The sequence below is a fragment of the Petromyzon marinus genome, unplaced genomic scaffold (assembly GCF_048934315.1).
Source record: "Petromyzon marinus isolate PM22_M1 ecotype Great Lakes invasive population unplaced genomic scaffold, UKy_Petmar_22M1.pri1.0 PM_G_Scaffold_30, whole genome shotgun sequence".
Classification (NCBI taxonomy): domain Eukaryota; kingdom Metazoa; phylum Chordata; class Hyperoartia; order Petromyzontiformes; family Petromyzontidae; genus Petromyzon; species Petromyzon marinus.
Genome location: NW_027422873.1, coordinates 1352254 through 1366480, shown reverse-complemented (window position 1 = coordinate 1366480; position 14227 = coordinate 1352254). Strand labels below are relative to the sequence as shown.

The following is a 14227-nucleotide window of genomic DNA, read 5'->3' as shown; positions in this document are numbered from 1 at the left end:
CTCCCCCTGTCCTACAGAGTGAGTGGAGTTTGTGTGATCTCCCCCTGTCCTACAGAGTGTGTGAGTGGAGTTTGTGTGATCTCCCCCTGTCCTACAGTGAGTGAGTGTAGTTTGTGTGATCTCCCCCTGTCCTACAGAGTGTGTGAGTGGAGTTTGTGTGATCTCCCCCTGTTCTACAGAGTGAGTGGAGTTTGTGTGATCTCCCCCTGTCCTACAGAGTGTGTGGAGTTTGTGTGATCTCCCCCTGTCCTACAGAGTGAGTGGAGTTTGTGTGATCTCCCCCTGTCCTACAGAGTGTGTGAGTGGAGTTTGTGTGATCTCCCCCTGTCCTACAGTGAGTGAGTGTAGTTTGTGTGATCTCCCCCTGTTCTACAGAGTGTGTGGAGTTTGTGTGATCTCCCCCTGTCCTACAGAGTGAGTGGAGTTTGTGTGATCTCCCCCTGTCCTACAGAGTGTGTGAGTGGAGTTTGTGTGATCTCCCCCTGTTCTACAGAGTGAGTGGAGTTTGTGTGATCTCCCCCTGTCCTACAGAGTGTGTGGAGTTTGTGTGATCTCCCCCTGTCCTACAGAGTGAGTGGAGTTTGTGTGATCTCCCCCTGTCCTACAGAGTGTGTGAGTGGAGTTTGTGTGATCTCCCCCTGTCCTACAGTGAGTGAGTGTAGTTTGTGTGATCTCCCCCTGTCCTACAGAGTGAGTGTGTGGAGTTTGTGTGATCTCCCCCTGTTTTACAGAGTGAGTGGAGTTTGTGTGATCTCCCCCTGTCCTACAGAGTGAGTGAGTGGAGTTTGTGTGATCTCCCCCTGTTCTACAGAGTGAGTGAGTGGAGTTTGTGTGATCTCCCCCTGTCCTACAGAGTGAGTGGTGTTTGTGTGATCTCCCCCTGTCCTACAGAGTGAGTGTGAGTGGAGTTTGTGTGATCTCCCCCTGTCCTACAGAGTGAGTGGAGTTTGTGTGATCTCCCCCTGTCCTACAGAGTGTGTGAGTGGAGTTTGTGTGATCTCCCCCTGTCCTACAGTGAGTGAGTGTAGTTTGTGTGATCTCCCCCTGTCCTACAGAGTGTGTGAGTGGAGTGTGTGTGATCTCCCCCTGTCCTACAGAGTGAGTGGAGTTTGTGTGATCTCCCCCTGTCCTACAGAGTGTGTGAGTGGAGTTTGTGTGATCTCCCCCTGTCCTACAGTGAGTGAGTGTAGTTTGTGTGATCTCCCCCTGTCCTACAGAGTGTGTGAGTGGAGTTTGTGTGATCTCCCCCTGTTCTACAGAGTGAGTGGAGTTTGTGTGATCTCCCCCTGTCCTACAGAGTGTGTGGAGTTTGTGTGATCTCCCCCTGTCCTACAGAGTGAGTGGAGTTTGTGTGATCTCCCCCTGTCCTACAGAGTGTGTGAGTGGAGTTTGTGTGATCTCCCCCTGTCCTACAGTGAGTGAGTGTAGTTTGTGTGATCTCCCCCTGTTCTACAGAGTGTGTGGAGTTTGTGTGATCTCCCCCTGTCCTACAGAGTGAGTGGAGTTTGTGTGATCTCCCCCTGTCCTACAGAGTGTGTGAGTGGAGTTTGTGTGATCTCCCCCTGTTCTACAGAGTGAGTGGAGTTTGTGTGATCTCCCCCTGTCCTACAGAGTGTGTGGAGTTTGTGTGATCTCCCCCTGTCCTACAGAGTGAGTGGAGTTTGTGTGATCTCCCCCTGTCCTACAGAGTGTGTGAGTGGAGTTTGTGTGATCTCCCCCTGTCCTACAGTGAGTGAGTGTAGTTTGTGTGATCTCCCCCTGTCCTACAGAGTGAGTGTGTGGAGTTTGTGTGATCTCCCCCTGTTTTACAGAGTGAGTGGAGTTTGTGTGATCTCCCCCTGTCCTACAGAGTGAGTGAGTGGAGTTTGTGTGATCTCCCCCTGTTCTACAGAGTGAGTGAGTGGAGTTTGTGTGATCTCCCCCTGTCCTACAGAGTGAGTGGTGTTTGTGTGATCTCCCCCTGTCCTACAGAGTGAGTGGAGTTTGTGTGATCTCCCCCTGTTCTACAGAGTGGAGTTTGTGTGATCTCCCCCTGTCCTACAGAGTGAGTGGAGTTTATGTGATCTCCCCCTGTCCTACAGAGTGAGTGGAGTTTGTGTGATCTCCCCCTGTTCTACAGTGAGTGAGTGGAGTTTGTATGATCTCCCCCTGTCCTACAGAGTGATTAGAGTTTGTGTGATCTCCCCCTGTTCTACAGAAGGAGTGTGTGGAGTTTGTGTGATCTCCCCCTGTTTTACAGAGTGAGTGGAGTTTGTATGATCTCCCCCTGTCCTACAGAGTGAATGAGTGGAGTTTGTGTGATCTCCCCCTGTACTACAGAGTGAGTGAGTAAAGTTTGTGTGATCTCCCCCTGTCCTACAGAGTGAGTGAGTGGAGTTTTTGTGATCTCCCCCTGTCCTACAGAGTGAGTGGAGTTTGTGTGATCTCCCCCTGTCCTACAGAGTGAGTGGAGTTTGTGTGATCTCCCCCTGTTCTACAGAGTGAGCGGAGTTTGTGTGATCTCCCCCTGTTCCACAGAGTGAGTGTGAGTGGAGTTTGTGTGATCTCCCCCTGTCCTACAGAGTGTGTGAGTAGAGTTTGTATGATCTCCCCATGTCCTACAGTGTGAGTGAGTGGAGTTTGTGTCATCTCCCCCTGTTCTACAGAGTGAGTGGAGTTTGTGTGATCTCCCCCTGTTCTACAGAGTGAGTGGAGTTTGTGTGATCTCCCCCTGTTCCACAGAGTGAGTGTGAGTGGAGTTTGTGTGATCTCCCCCTGTCCTACAGAGTGTGTGAGTGGAGTTTGTATGATCTCCCCCTGCCCTACAGAGTGTGTGAGTGGAGTTTGTGTGATCTCCCCCTGTTCTACAGAGTGAGTGGAGTTTGTGTGATCTCCCCCTGTACTACAGAGTGAGTGGAGTTTGTATGATTTCCCCCCTGTTCTACAGATTGAGTGAGTGGAGTTTGTGTGATCTCCCCCTGTTCTACAGAGTGAGTGGAGTTTGTGTGATCTCCCCCTGTTCTACAGAGTGAGTGGAGTTTGTATGATCTCCCCCTGTCCTACAGAGTGATTAGAGTTTGTGTGATCTCCCCCTGTTCTACAGAAGGAGTGTGTGGAGTTTGTGTGATCTCCCCCTGTTTTACAGAGTGAGTGGAGTTTGTATGATCTCCCCCTGTCCTACAGAGTGAATGAGTGGAGTTTGTGTGATCTCCCCCTGTACTACAGAGTGAGTGAGTGGAGTTTGTGTGATCTCCCCCTGTCCTACAGAGTGAGTGAGTGGAGTTTGTGTGATCTCCCCCTGTTTTACAGAGTGAGTGGAGTTTGTATGATCTCCCCCTGTCCTACAGAGTGAATGAGTGGAGTTTGTGTGATCTCCCCCTGTACTACAGAGTGAGTGAGTGGAGTTTGTGTGATCTCCCCCTGTCCTACAGAGTGAGTGAGTGGAGTTTGTGTGATCTCCCCCTGTTCTACAGTGAGTGAGTGGAGTTTGTATGATCTGCCCCTGTCCGACAGAGTGTGTGAGAGGAGTTTGTGTGATCTCCCCCTGTCCTACAGAGTGAATGAGTCGAGCTTGTGTGATATCCTCCTGTCCTACAGGGTGAGTGGAGTTTGTGTGATCTCCCCCTGTCCTACAGAGTGTGTGAGTGGAGTTTGTGTGATCTGCCCCTGTCCTACAGAGTGAGTGGAGTTTGTGTGATCTCCCCCTGTCCTACAGAGTGAGTGAGTGGAGTTTTTGTGATCTCCCCCTGTCCTACAGAGTGAGTGGAGTTTGTGTGATCTCCCCCTGTCCTACAGAGTGAGTGGAGTTTGTGTGATCTCCCCCTGTTCTACAGAGTGAGCGGAGTTTGTGTGATCTCCCCCTGTTCCACAGAGTGAGTGTGAGTGGAGTTTGTGTGATCTCCCCCTGTCCTACAGAGTGTGTGAGTAGAGTTTGTATGATCTCCCCCTGTCCTACAGTGTGAGTGAGTGGAGTTTGTGTCATCTCCCCCTGTTCTACAGAGTGAGTGGAGTTTGTGTGATCTCCCCCTGTTCTACAGAGTGAGTGGAGTTTGTGTGATCTCCCCCTGTTCCACAGAGTGAGTGTGAGTGGAGTTTGTGTGATCTCCCCCTGTCCTACAGAGTGTGTGAGTGGAGTTTGTATGATCTCCCCCTGTCCTACAGAGTGTGTGAGTGGAGTTTGTGTGATCTCCCCCTGTTCTACAGAGTGAGTGGAGTTTGTGTGATCTCCCCCTGTACTACAGAGTGAGTGGAGTTTGTATGATTTCCCCCCTGTTCTACAGATTGAGTGAGAGGAGTTTGTGTGATCTCCCCCTGTTCTACAGAGTGAGTGGAGTTTGTGTGATCTCCCCCTGTTCTACAGAGTGGAGTTTGTGTGATCTCCCCCTGTCCTACAGAGTGAGTGAGTGGAGTTTGTGTGATCTCCCCCTGTTCTACAGTGAGTGAGTGGAGTTTGTATGATCTGCCCCTGTTCTACAGAGTGTGTGAGTGGAGTTTGTATGATCTCCCCCTGTCCTACAGAGTGAGTGAGTGGAGTTTGTATGATCTCTCCCTGTCCTACAGAGTGAGTGGAGTTTGTGTGATCCCCCCCTGTTCTACAGAGTGAGTGTGTGGAGTTTGTGTGATCTCCCCCTGTTTTACAGAGTGGACTTTGTATGATCTCCCCCTGTCCTACAGAGTGAGTAGAGTTTGTGTGATCTCCCCCTGTTCTACAGAAGGAGTGTGTGGAGTTTGTGTGATCTCCCCCTGTTTTACAGAGTGAGTGGAGTTTGTATGATCTCCCCCTGTCCTACAGAGTGAATGAGTGGAGTTTGTGTGATCTCCCCCTGTCCTACAGTGAGTGAGTGTAGTTTGTGTGATCTCCCCCTGTCCTACAGAGTGTGTGAGTGGAGTTTGTGTGATCTCCCCCTGTTCTACAGAGTGAGTGGAGTTTGTGTGATCTCCCCCTGTCCTACAGAGTGTGTGGAGTTTGTGTGATCTCCCCCTGTCCTACAGAGTGAGTGGAGTTTGTGTGATCTCCCCCTGTCCTACAGAGTGTGTGAGTGGAGTTTGTGTGATCTCCCCTGTCCTACAGTGAGTGAGTGTAGTTTGTGTGATCTCCCCCTGTTCTACAGAGTGTGTGGAGTTTGTGTGATCTCCCCCTGTCCTACAGAGTGAGTGGAGTTTGTGTGATCTCCCCCTGTCCTACAGAGTGTGTGAGTGGAGTTTGTGTGATCTCCCCCTGTTCTACAGAGTGAGTGGAGTTTGTGTGATCTCCCCCTGTCCTACAGAGTGTGTGGAGTTTGTGTGATCTCCCCCTGTCCTACAGAGTGAGTGGAGTTTGTGTGATCTCCCCCTGTCCTACAGAGTGTGTGAGTGGAGTTTGTGTGATCTCCCCCTGTCCTACAGTGAGTGAGTGTAGTTTGTGTGATCTCCCCCTGTCCTACAGAGTGAGTGTGTGGAGTTTGTGTGATCTCCCCCTGTTTTACAGAGTGAGTGGAGTTTGTGTGATCTCCCCCTGTCCTACAGAGTGAGTGAGTGGAGTTTGTGTGATCTCCCCCTGTCCTACAAAGTGAGTGAGTGGAGTTTGTGTGATCTCCCCCTGTCCTACAGAGTGAGTGGTGTTTGTGTGATCTCCCCCTGTCCTACAGAGTGAGTGGAGTTTGTGTGATCTCCCCCTGTTCTACAGAGTGGAGTTTGTGTGATCTCCCCCTGTCCTACAGAGTGAGTGGAGTTTATGTGATCTCCCCCTGTCCTACAGAGTGAGTGGAGTTTGTGTGATCTCCCCCTGTTCTACAGTGAGTGAGTGGAGTTTGTATGATCTCCCCCTGTCCTACAGAGTGATTAGAGTTTGTGTGATCTCCCCCTGTTCTACAGAAGGAGTGTGTGGAGTTTGCGTGATCTCCCCCTGTCCTACAGAGTGAATGAGTGGAGTTTGTGTGATCTCCCCCTGTACTACAGAGTGAGTGAGTAAAGTTTGTGTGATCTCCCCCTGTCCTACAGAGTGAGTGAGTGGAGTTTTTGTGATCTCCCCCTGTCCTACAGAGTGAGTGGAGTTTGTGTGATCTCCCCCTGTCCTACAGAGTGAGTGGAGTTTGTGTGATCTCCCCCTGTTCTACAGAGTGAGCGGAGTTTGTGTGATCTCCCCCTGTTCCACAGAGTGAGTGTGAGTGGAGTTTGTGTGATCTCCCCCTGTCCTACAGAGTGTGTGAGTAGAGTTTGTATGATCTCCCCATGTCCTACAGTGTGAGTGAGTGGAGTTTGTGTCATCTCCCCCTGTTCTACAGAGTGAGTGGAGTTTGTGTGATCTCCCCCTGTTCTACAGAGTGAGTGGAGTTTGTGTGATCTCCCCCTGTTCCACAGAGTGAGTGTGAGTGGAGTTTGTGTGATCTCCCCCTGTCCTACAGAGTGTGTGAGTGGAGTTTGTATGATCTCCCCCTGCCCTACAGAGTGTGTGAGTGGAGTTTGTGTGATCTCCCCCTGTTCTACAGAGTGAGTGGAGTTTGTGTGATCTCCCCCTGTACTACAGAGTGAGTGGAGTTTGTATGATTTCCCCCCTGTTCTACAGATTGAGTGAGTGGAGTTTGTGTGATCTCCCCCTGTTCTACAGAGTGAGTGGAGTTTGTGTGATCTCCCCCTGTTCTACAGAGTGAGTGGAGTTTGTATGATCTCCCCCTGTCCTACAGAGTGATTAGAGTTTGTGTGATCTCCCCCTGTTCTACAGAAGGAGTGTGTGGAGTTTGTGTGATCTCCCCCTGTTTTACAGAGTGAGTGGAGTTTGTATGATCTCCCCCTGTCCTACAGAGTGAATGAGTGGAGTTTGTGTGATCTCCCCCTGTACTACAGAGTGAGTGAGTGGAGTTTGTGTGATCTCCCCCTGTCCTACAGAGTGAGTGAGTGGAGTTTGTGTGATCTCCCCCTGTTTTACAGAGTGAGTGGAGTTTGTATGATCTCCCCCTGTCCTACAGAGTGAATGAGTGGAGTTTGTGTGATCTCCCCCTGTACTACAGAGTGAGTGAGTGGAGTTTGTGTGATCTCCCCCTGTCCTACAGAGTGAGTGAGTGGAGTTTGTGTGATCTCCCCCTGTTCTACAGTGAGTGAGTGGAGTTTGTATGATCTGCCCCTGTCCGACAGAGTGTGTGAGAGGAGTTTGTGTGATCTCCCCCTGTCCTACAGAGTGAATGAGTCGAGCTTGTGTGATATCCTCCTGTCCTACAGGGTGAGTGGAGTTTGTGTGATCTCCCCCTGTCCTACAGAGTGTGTGAGTGGAGTTTGTGTGATCTCCCCCTGTCCTACAGAGTGAGTGGAGTTTGTGTGATCTCCCCCTGTCCTACAGAGTGAGTGAGTGGAGTTTTTGTGATCTCCCCCTGTCCTACAGAGTGAGTGGAGTTTGTGTGATCTCCCCCTGTCCTACAGAGTGAGTGGAGTTTGTGTGATCTCCCCCTGTTCTACAGAGTGAGCGGAGTTTGTGTGATCTCCCCCTGTTCCACAGAGTGAGTGTGAGTGGAGTTTGTGTGATCTCCCCCTGTCCTACAGAGTGTGTGAGTAGAGTTTGTATGATCTCCCCCTGTCCTACAGTGTGAGTGAGTGGAGTTTGTGTCATCTCCCCCTGTTCTACAGAGTGAGTGGAGTTTGTGTGATCTCCCCCTGTTCTACAGAGTGAGTGGAGTTTGTGTGATCTCCCCCTGTTCCACAGAGTGAGTGTGAGTGGAGTTTGTGTGATCTCCCCCTGTCCTACAGAGTGTGTGAGTGGAGTTTGTATGATCTCCCCCTGTCCTACAGAGTGTGTGAGTGGAGTTTGTGTGATCTCCCCCTGTTCTACAGAGTGAGTGGAGTTTGTGTGATCTCCCCCTGTACTACAGAGTGAGTGGAGTTTGTATGATTTCCCCCCTGTTCTACAGATTGAGTGAGTGGAGTTTGTGTGATCTCCCCCTGTTCTACAGAGTGAGTGGAGTTTGTGTGATCTCCCCCTGTTCTACAGAGTGGAGTTTGTGTGATCTCCCCCTGTCCTACAGAGTGAGTGAGTGGAGTTTGTGTGATCTCCCCCTGTTCTACAGTGAGTGAGTGGAGTTTGTATGATCTGCCCCTGTTCTACAGAGTGTGTGAGTGGAGTTTGTATGATCTCCCCCTGTCCTACAGAGTGAGTGAGTGGAGTTTGTATGATCTCTCCCTGTCCTACAGAGTGAGTGGAGTTTGTGTGATCCCCCCCTGTTCTACAGAGTGAGTGTGTGGAGTTTGTGTGATCTCCCCCTGTTTTACAGAGTGGACTTTGTATGATCTCCCCCTGTCCTACAGAGTGAGTAGAGTTTGTGTGATCTCCCCCTGTTCTACAGAAGGAGTGTGTGGAGTTTGTGTGATCTCCCCCTGTTTTACAGAGTGAGTGGAGTTTGTATGATCTCCCCCTGTCCTACAGAGTGAATGAGTGGAGTTTGTGTGATCTCCCCCTGTCCTACAGTGAGTGAGTGTAGTTTGTGTGATCTCCCCCTGTCCTACAGAGTGTGTGAGTGGAGTTTGTGTGATCTCCCCCTGTTCTACAGAGTGAGTGGAGTTTGTGTGATCTCCCCCTGTCCTACAGAGTGTGTGGAGTTTGTGTGATCTCCCCCTGTCCTACAGAGTGAGTGGAGTTTGTGTGATCTCCCCCTGTCCTACAGAGTGTGTGAGTGGAGTTTGTGTGATCTCCCCTGTCCTACAGTGAGTGAGTGTAGTTTGTGTGATCTCCCCCTGTTCTACAGAGTGTGTGGAGTTTGTGTGATCTCCCCCTGTCCTACAGAGTGAGTGGAGTTTGTGTGATCTCCCCCTGTCCTACAGAGTGTGTGAGTGGAGTTTGTGTGATCTCCCCCTGTTCTACAGAGTGAGTGGAGTTTGTGTGATCTCCCCCTGTCCTACAGAGTGTGTGGAGTTTGTGTGATCTCCCCCTGTCCTACAGAGTGAGTGGAGTTTGTGTGATCTCCCCCTGTCCTACAGAGTGTGTGAGTGGAGTTTGTGTGATCTCCCCCTGTCCTACAGTGAGTAAGTGTAGTTTGTGTGATCTCCCCCTGTCCTACAGAGTGAGTGTGTGGAGTTTGTGTGATCTCCCCCTGTTTTACAGAGTGAGTGGAGTTTGTGTGATCTCCCCCTGTCCTACAGAGTGAGTGGAGTTTGTGTGATCTCCCCCTGTCCTACAAAGTGAGTGAGTGGAGTTTGTGTGATCTCCCCCTGTCCTACAGAGTGAGTGGTGTTTGTGTGATCTCCCCCTGTCCTACAGAGTGAGTGGAGTTTGTGTGATCTCCCCCTGTTCTACAGAGTGGAGTTTGTGTGATCTCCCCCTGTCCTACAGAGTGAGTGGAGTTTATGTGATCTCCCCCTGTCCTACAGAGTGAGTGGAGTTTGTGTGATCTCCCCCTGTTCTACAGTGAGTGAGTGGAGTTTGTATGATCTCCCCCTGTCCTACAGAGTGATTAGAGTTTGTGTGATCTCCCCCTGTTCTACAGAAGGAGTGTGTGGAGTTTGTGTGATCTCCCCCTGTCCTACAGAGTGAATGAGTGGAGTTTGTGTGATCTCCCCCTGTACTACAGAGTGAGTGAGTAAAGTTTGTGTGATCTCCCCCTGTCCTACAGAGTGAGTGAGTGGAGTTTTTGTGATCTCCCCCTGTCCTACAGAGTGAGTGGAGTTTGTGTGATCTCCCCCTGTCCTACAGAGTGAGTGGAGTTTGTGTGATCTCCCCCTGTTCTACAGAGTGAGCGGAGTTTGTGTGATCTCCCCCTGTTCCACAGAGTGAGTGTGAGTGGAGTTTGTGTGATCTCCCCCTGTCCTACAGAGTGTGTGAGTAGAGTTTGTATGATCTCCCCCTGTCCTACAATGTGAGTGAGTGGAGTTTGTGTCATCTCCCCCTGTTCTACAGAGTGAGTGGAGTTTGTGTGATCTCCCCCTGTTCTACAGAGTGAGTGGAGTTTGTGTGATCTCCCCCTGTTCCACAGAGTGAGTGTGAGTGGAGTTTGTGTGATCTCCCCCTGTCCTACAGAGTGTGTGAGTGGAGTTTGTATGATCTCCCCCTGCCCTACAGAGTGTGTGAGTGGAGTTTGTGTGATCTCCCCCTGTTCTACAGAAGGAGTGTGTGGAGTTTGTGTGATCTCCCCCTGTTTTACAGAGTGAGTGGAGTTTGTATGATCTCCCCCTGTCCTACAGAGTGAATGAGTGGAGTTTGTGTGATCTCCCCCTGTCCTACAGTGAGTGAGTGTAGTTTGTGTGATCTCCCCCTGTCCTACAGAGTGTGTGAGTGGAGTTTGTGTGATCTCCCCCTGTTCTACAGAGTGAGTGGAGTTTGTGTGATCTCCCCCTGTCCTACAGAGTGTGTGGAGTTTGTGTGATCTCCCCCTGTCCTACAGAGTGAGTGGAGTTTGTGTGATCTCCCCCTGTCCTACAGAGTGTGTGAGTGGAGTTTGTGTGATCTCCCCTGTCCTACAGTGAGTGAGTGTAGTTTGTGTGATCTCCCCCTGTTCTACAGAGTGTGTGGAGTTTGTGTGATCTCCCCCTGTCCTACAGAGTGAGTGGAGTTTGTGTGATCTCCCCCTGTCCTACAGAGTGTGTGAGTGGAGTTTGTGTGATCTCCCCCTGTTCTACAGAGTGAGTGGAGTTTGTGTGATCTCCCCCTGTCCTACAGAGTGTGTGGAGTTTGTGTGATCTCCCCCTGTCCTACAGAGTGAGTGGAGTTTGTGTGATCTCCCCCTGTCCTACAGAGTGTGTGAGTGGAGTTTGTGTGATCTCCCCCTGTCCTACAGTGAGTAAGTGTAGTTTGTGTGATCTCCCCCTGTCCTACAGAGTGAGTGTGTGGAGTTTGTGTGATCTCCCCCTGTTTTACAGAGTGAGTGGAGTTTGTGTGATCTCCCCCTGTCCTACAGAGTGAGTGGAGTTTGTGTGATCTCCCCCTGTCCTACAAAGTGAGTGAGTGGAGTTTGTGTGATCTCCCCCTGTCCTACAGAGTGAGTGGTGTTTGTGTGATCTCCCCCTGTCCTACAGAGTGAGTGGAGTTTGTGTGATCTCCCCCTGTTCTACAGAGTGGAGTTTGTGTGATCTCCCCCTGTCCTACAGAGTGAGTGGAGTTTATGTGATCTCCCCCTGTCCTACAGAGTGAGTGGAGTTTGTGTGATCTCCCCCTGTTCTACAGTGAGTGAGTGGAGTTTGTATGATCTCCCCCTGTCCTACAGAGTGATTAGAGTTTGTGTGATCTCCCCCTGTTCTACAGAAGGAGTGTGTGGAGTTTGTGTGATCTCCCCCTGTCCTACAGAGTGAATGAGTGGAGTTTGTGTGATCTCCCCCTGTACTACAGAGTGAGTGAGTAAAGTTTGTGTGATCTCCCCCTGTCCTACAGAGTGAGTGAGTGGAGTTTTTGTGATCTCCCCCTGTCCTACAGAGTGAGTGGAGTTTGTGTGATCTCCCCCTGTCCTACAGAGTGAGTGGAGTTTGTGTGATCTCCCCCTGTTCTACAGAGTGAGCGGAGTTTGTGTGATCTCCCCCTGTTCCACAGATTGAGTGTGAGTGGAGTTTGTGTGATCTCCCCCTGTCCTACAGAGTGTGTGAGTAGAGTTTGTATGATCTCCCCCTGTCCTACAATGTGAGTGAGTGGAGTTTGTGTCATCTCCCCCTGTTCTACAGAGTGAGTGGAGTTTGTGTGATCTCCCCCTGTTCTACAGAGTGAGTGGAGTTTGTGTGATCTCCCCCTGTTCCACAGAGTGAGTGTGAGTGGAGTTTGTGTGATCTCCCCCTGTCCTACAGAGTGTGTGAGTGGAGTTTGTATGATCTCCCCCTGCCCTACAGAGTGTGTGAGTGGAGTTTGTGTGATCTCCCCCTGTTCTACAGAGTGAGTGGAGTTTGTGTGATCTCCCCCTGTACTACAGAGTGAGTGGAGTTTGTATGATTTCCCCCCTGTTCTACAGATTGAGTGAGTGGAGTTTGTGTGATCTCCCCCTGTTCTACAGAGTGAGTGGAGTTTGTGTGATCTCCCCCTGTTCTACAGAGTGAGTGGAGTTTGTATGATCTCCCCATGTCCTACAGAGTGATTAGAGTTTGTGTGATCTCCCCCTGTTCTACAGAAGGAGTGTGTGGAGTTTGTGTGATCTCCCCCTGTTTTACAGAGTGAGTGGAGTTTGTATGATCTCCCCCTGTCCTACAGAGTGAATGAGTGGAGTTTGTGTGATCTCCCCCTGTACTACAGAGTGAGTGAGTGGAGTTTGTGTGATCTCCCCCTGTCCTACAGAGTGAGTGAGTGGAGTTTGTGTGATCTCCCCCTGTTCTACAGTGAGTGAGTGGAGTTTGTATGATCTGCCCCTGTCTGACAGAGTGTGTGAGAGGAGTTTGTGTGATCTCCCCCTGTCCTACAGAGTGAATGAGTCGAGCTTGTGTGATATCCTCCTGTCCTACAGGGTGAGTGGAGTTTGTGTGATCTCCCCCTGTCCTACAGAGTGTGTGAGTGGAGTTTGTGTGATCTCCCCCTGTCCTACAGAGTGAGTGGAGTTTGTGTGATCTCCCCCTGTCCTACAGAGTGAGTGAGTGGAGTTTTTGTGATCTCCCCCTGTCCTACAGAGTGAGTGGAGTTTGTGTGATCTCCCCCTGTCCTACAGAGTGAGTGGAGTTTGTGTGATCTCCCCCTGTTCTACAGAGTGAGCGGAGTTTGTGTGATCTCCCCCTGTTCCACAGAGTGAGTGTGAGTGGAGTTTGTGTGATCTCCCCCTGTCCTACAGAGTGTGTGAGTAGAGTTTGTATGATCTCCCCCTGTCCTACAGTGTGAGTGAGTGGAGTTTGTGTCATCTCCCCCTGTTCTACAGAGTGAGTGGAGTTTGTGTGATCTCCCCCTGTTCTAAAGAGTGAGTGGAGTTTGTGTGATCTCCCCCTGTTCCACAGAGTGAGTGTGAGTGGAGTTTGTGTGATCTCCCCCTGTCCTACAGAGTGTGTGAGTGGAGTTTGTATGATCTCCCCCTGTCCTACAGAGTGTGTGAGTGGAGTTTGTGTGATCTCCCCCTGTTCTACAGAGTGAGTGGAGTTTGTGTGATCTCCCCCTGTACTACAGAGTGAGTGGAGTTTGTATGATTTCCCCCCTGTTCTACAGATTGAGTGAGTGGAGTTTGTGTGATCTCCCCCTGTTCTACAGAGTGAGTGGAGTTTGTGTGATCTCCCCCTGTTCTACAGAGTGGAGTTTGTGTGATCTCCCCCTGTCCTACAGAGTGAGTGAGTGGAGTTTGTGTGATCTCCCCCTGTTCTACAGTGAGTGAGTGGAGTTTGTATGATCTGCCCCTGTTCTACAGAGTGTGTGAGTGGAGTTTGTATGATCTCCCCCTGTCCTACAGAGTGAGTGAGTGGAGTTTGTATGATCTCTCCCTGTCCTACAGAGTGAGTGGAGTTTGTGTGATCCCCCCCTGTTCTACAGAGTGAGTGTGTGGAGTTTGTGTGATCTCCCCCTGTTTTACAGAGTGGACTTTGTATGATCTCCCCCTGTCCTACAGAGTGAGTAGAGTTTGTGTGATCTCCCCCTGTTCTACAGAAGGAGTGTGTGGAGTTTGTGTGATCTCCCCCTGTTTTACAGAGTGAGTGGAGTTTGTATGATCTCCCCCTGTCCTACAGAGTGAATGAGTGGAGTTTGTGTGATCTCCCCCTGTCCTACAGAGTGTGTGAGTGGAGTTTGTGTGATCTCCCCCTGTTCTACAGAGTGAGTGGAGTTTGTGTGATCTCCCCCTGTCCTACAGAGTGTGTGGAGTTTGTGTGATCTCCCCCTGTCCTACAGAGTGAGTGGAGTTTGTGTGATCTCCCCCTGTCCTACAGAGTGTGTGAGTGGAGTTTGTGTGATCTCCCCCTGTCCTACAGTGAGTGAGTGTAGTTTGTGTGATCTCCCCCTGTTCTACAGAGTGTGTGGAGTTTGTGTGATCTCCCCCTGTCCTACAGAGTGAGTGGAGTTTGTGTGATCTCCCCCTGTCCTACAGAGTGTGTGAGTGGAGTTTGTGTGATCTCCCCCTGTTCTACAGAGTGAGTGGAGTTTGTGTGATCTCCCCCTGTCCTACAGAGTGTGTGGAGTTTGTGTGATCTCCCCCTGTCCTACAGAGTGAGTGGAGTTTGTGTGATCTCCCCCTGTCCTACAGAGTGTGTGAGTGGAGTTTGTGTGATCTCCCCCTGTCCTACAGTGAGTGAGTGTAGTTTGTGTGATCTCCCCCTGTCCTACAGAGTGAGTGTGTGGAGTTTGTGTGATCTCCCCCTGTTTTACAGAGTGAGTGGAGTTTGTGTGATCTCCCCCTGTCCTACAGAGTGA

The 14227-nt window shown here is 50.5% G+C and overlaps 1 protein-coding gene across 1 annotated transcript in view; it reads right to left on the bottom strand.

Moving 5' to 3' along the window:
• The window catches only part of LOC142915391 (uncharacterized), a 38381-nt gene that overhangs the window by 11679 nt on the left and 12475 nt on the right, over positions 1–14227 (bottom strand). The gene's annotated exons all lie outside the window — the stretch shown is intronic.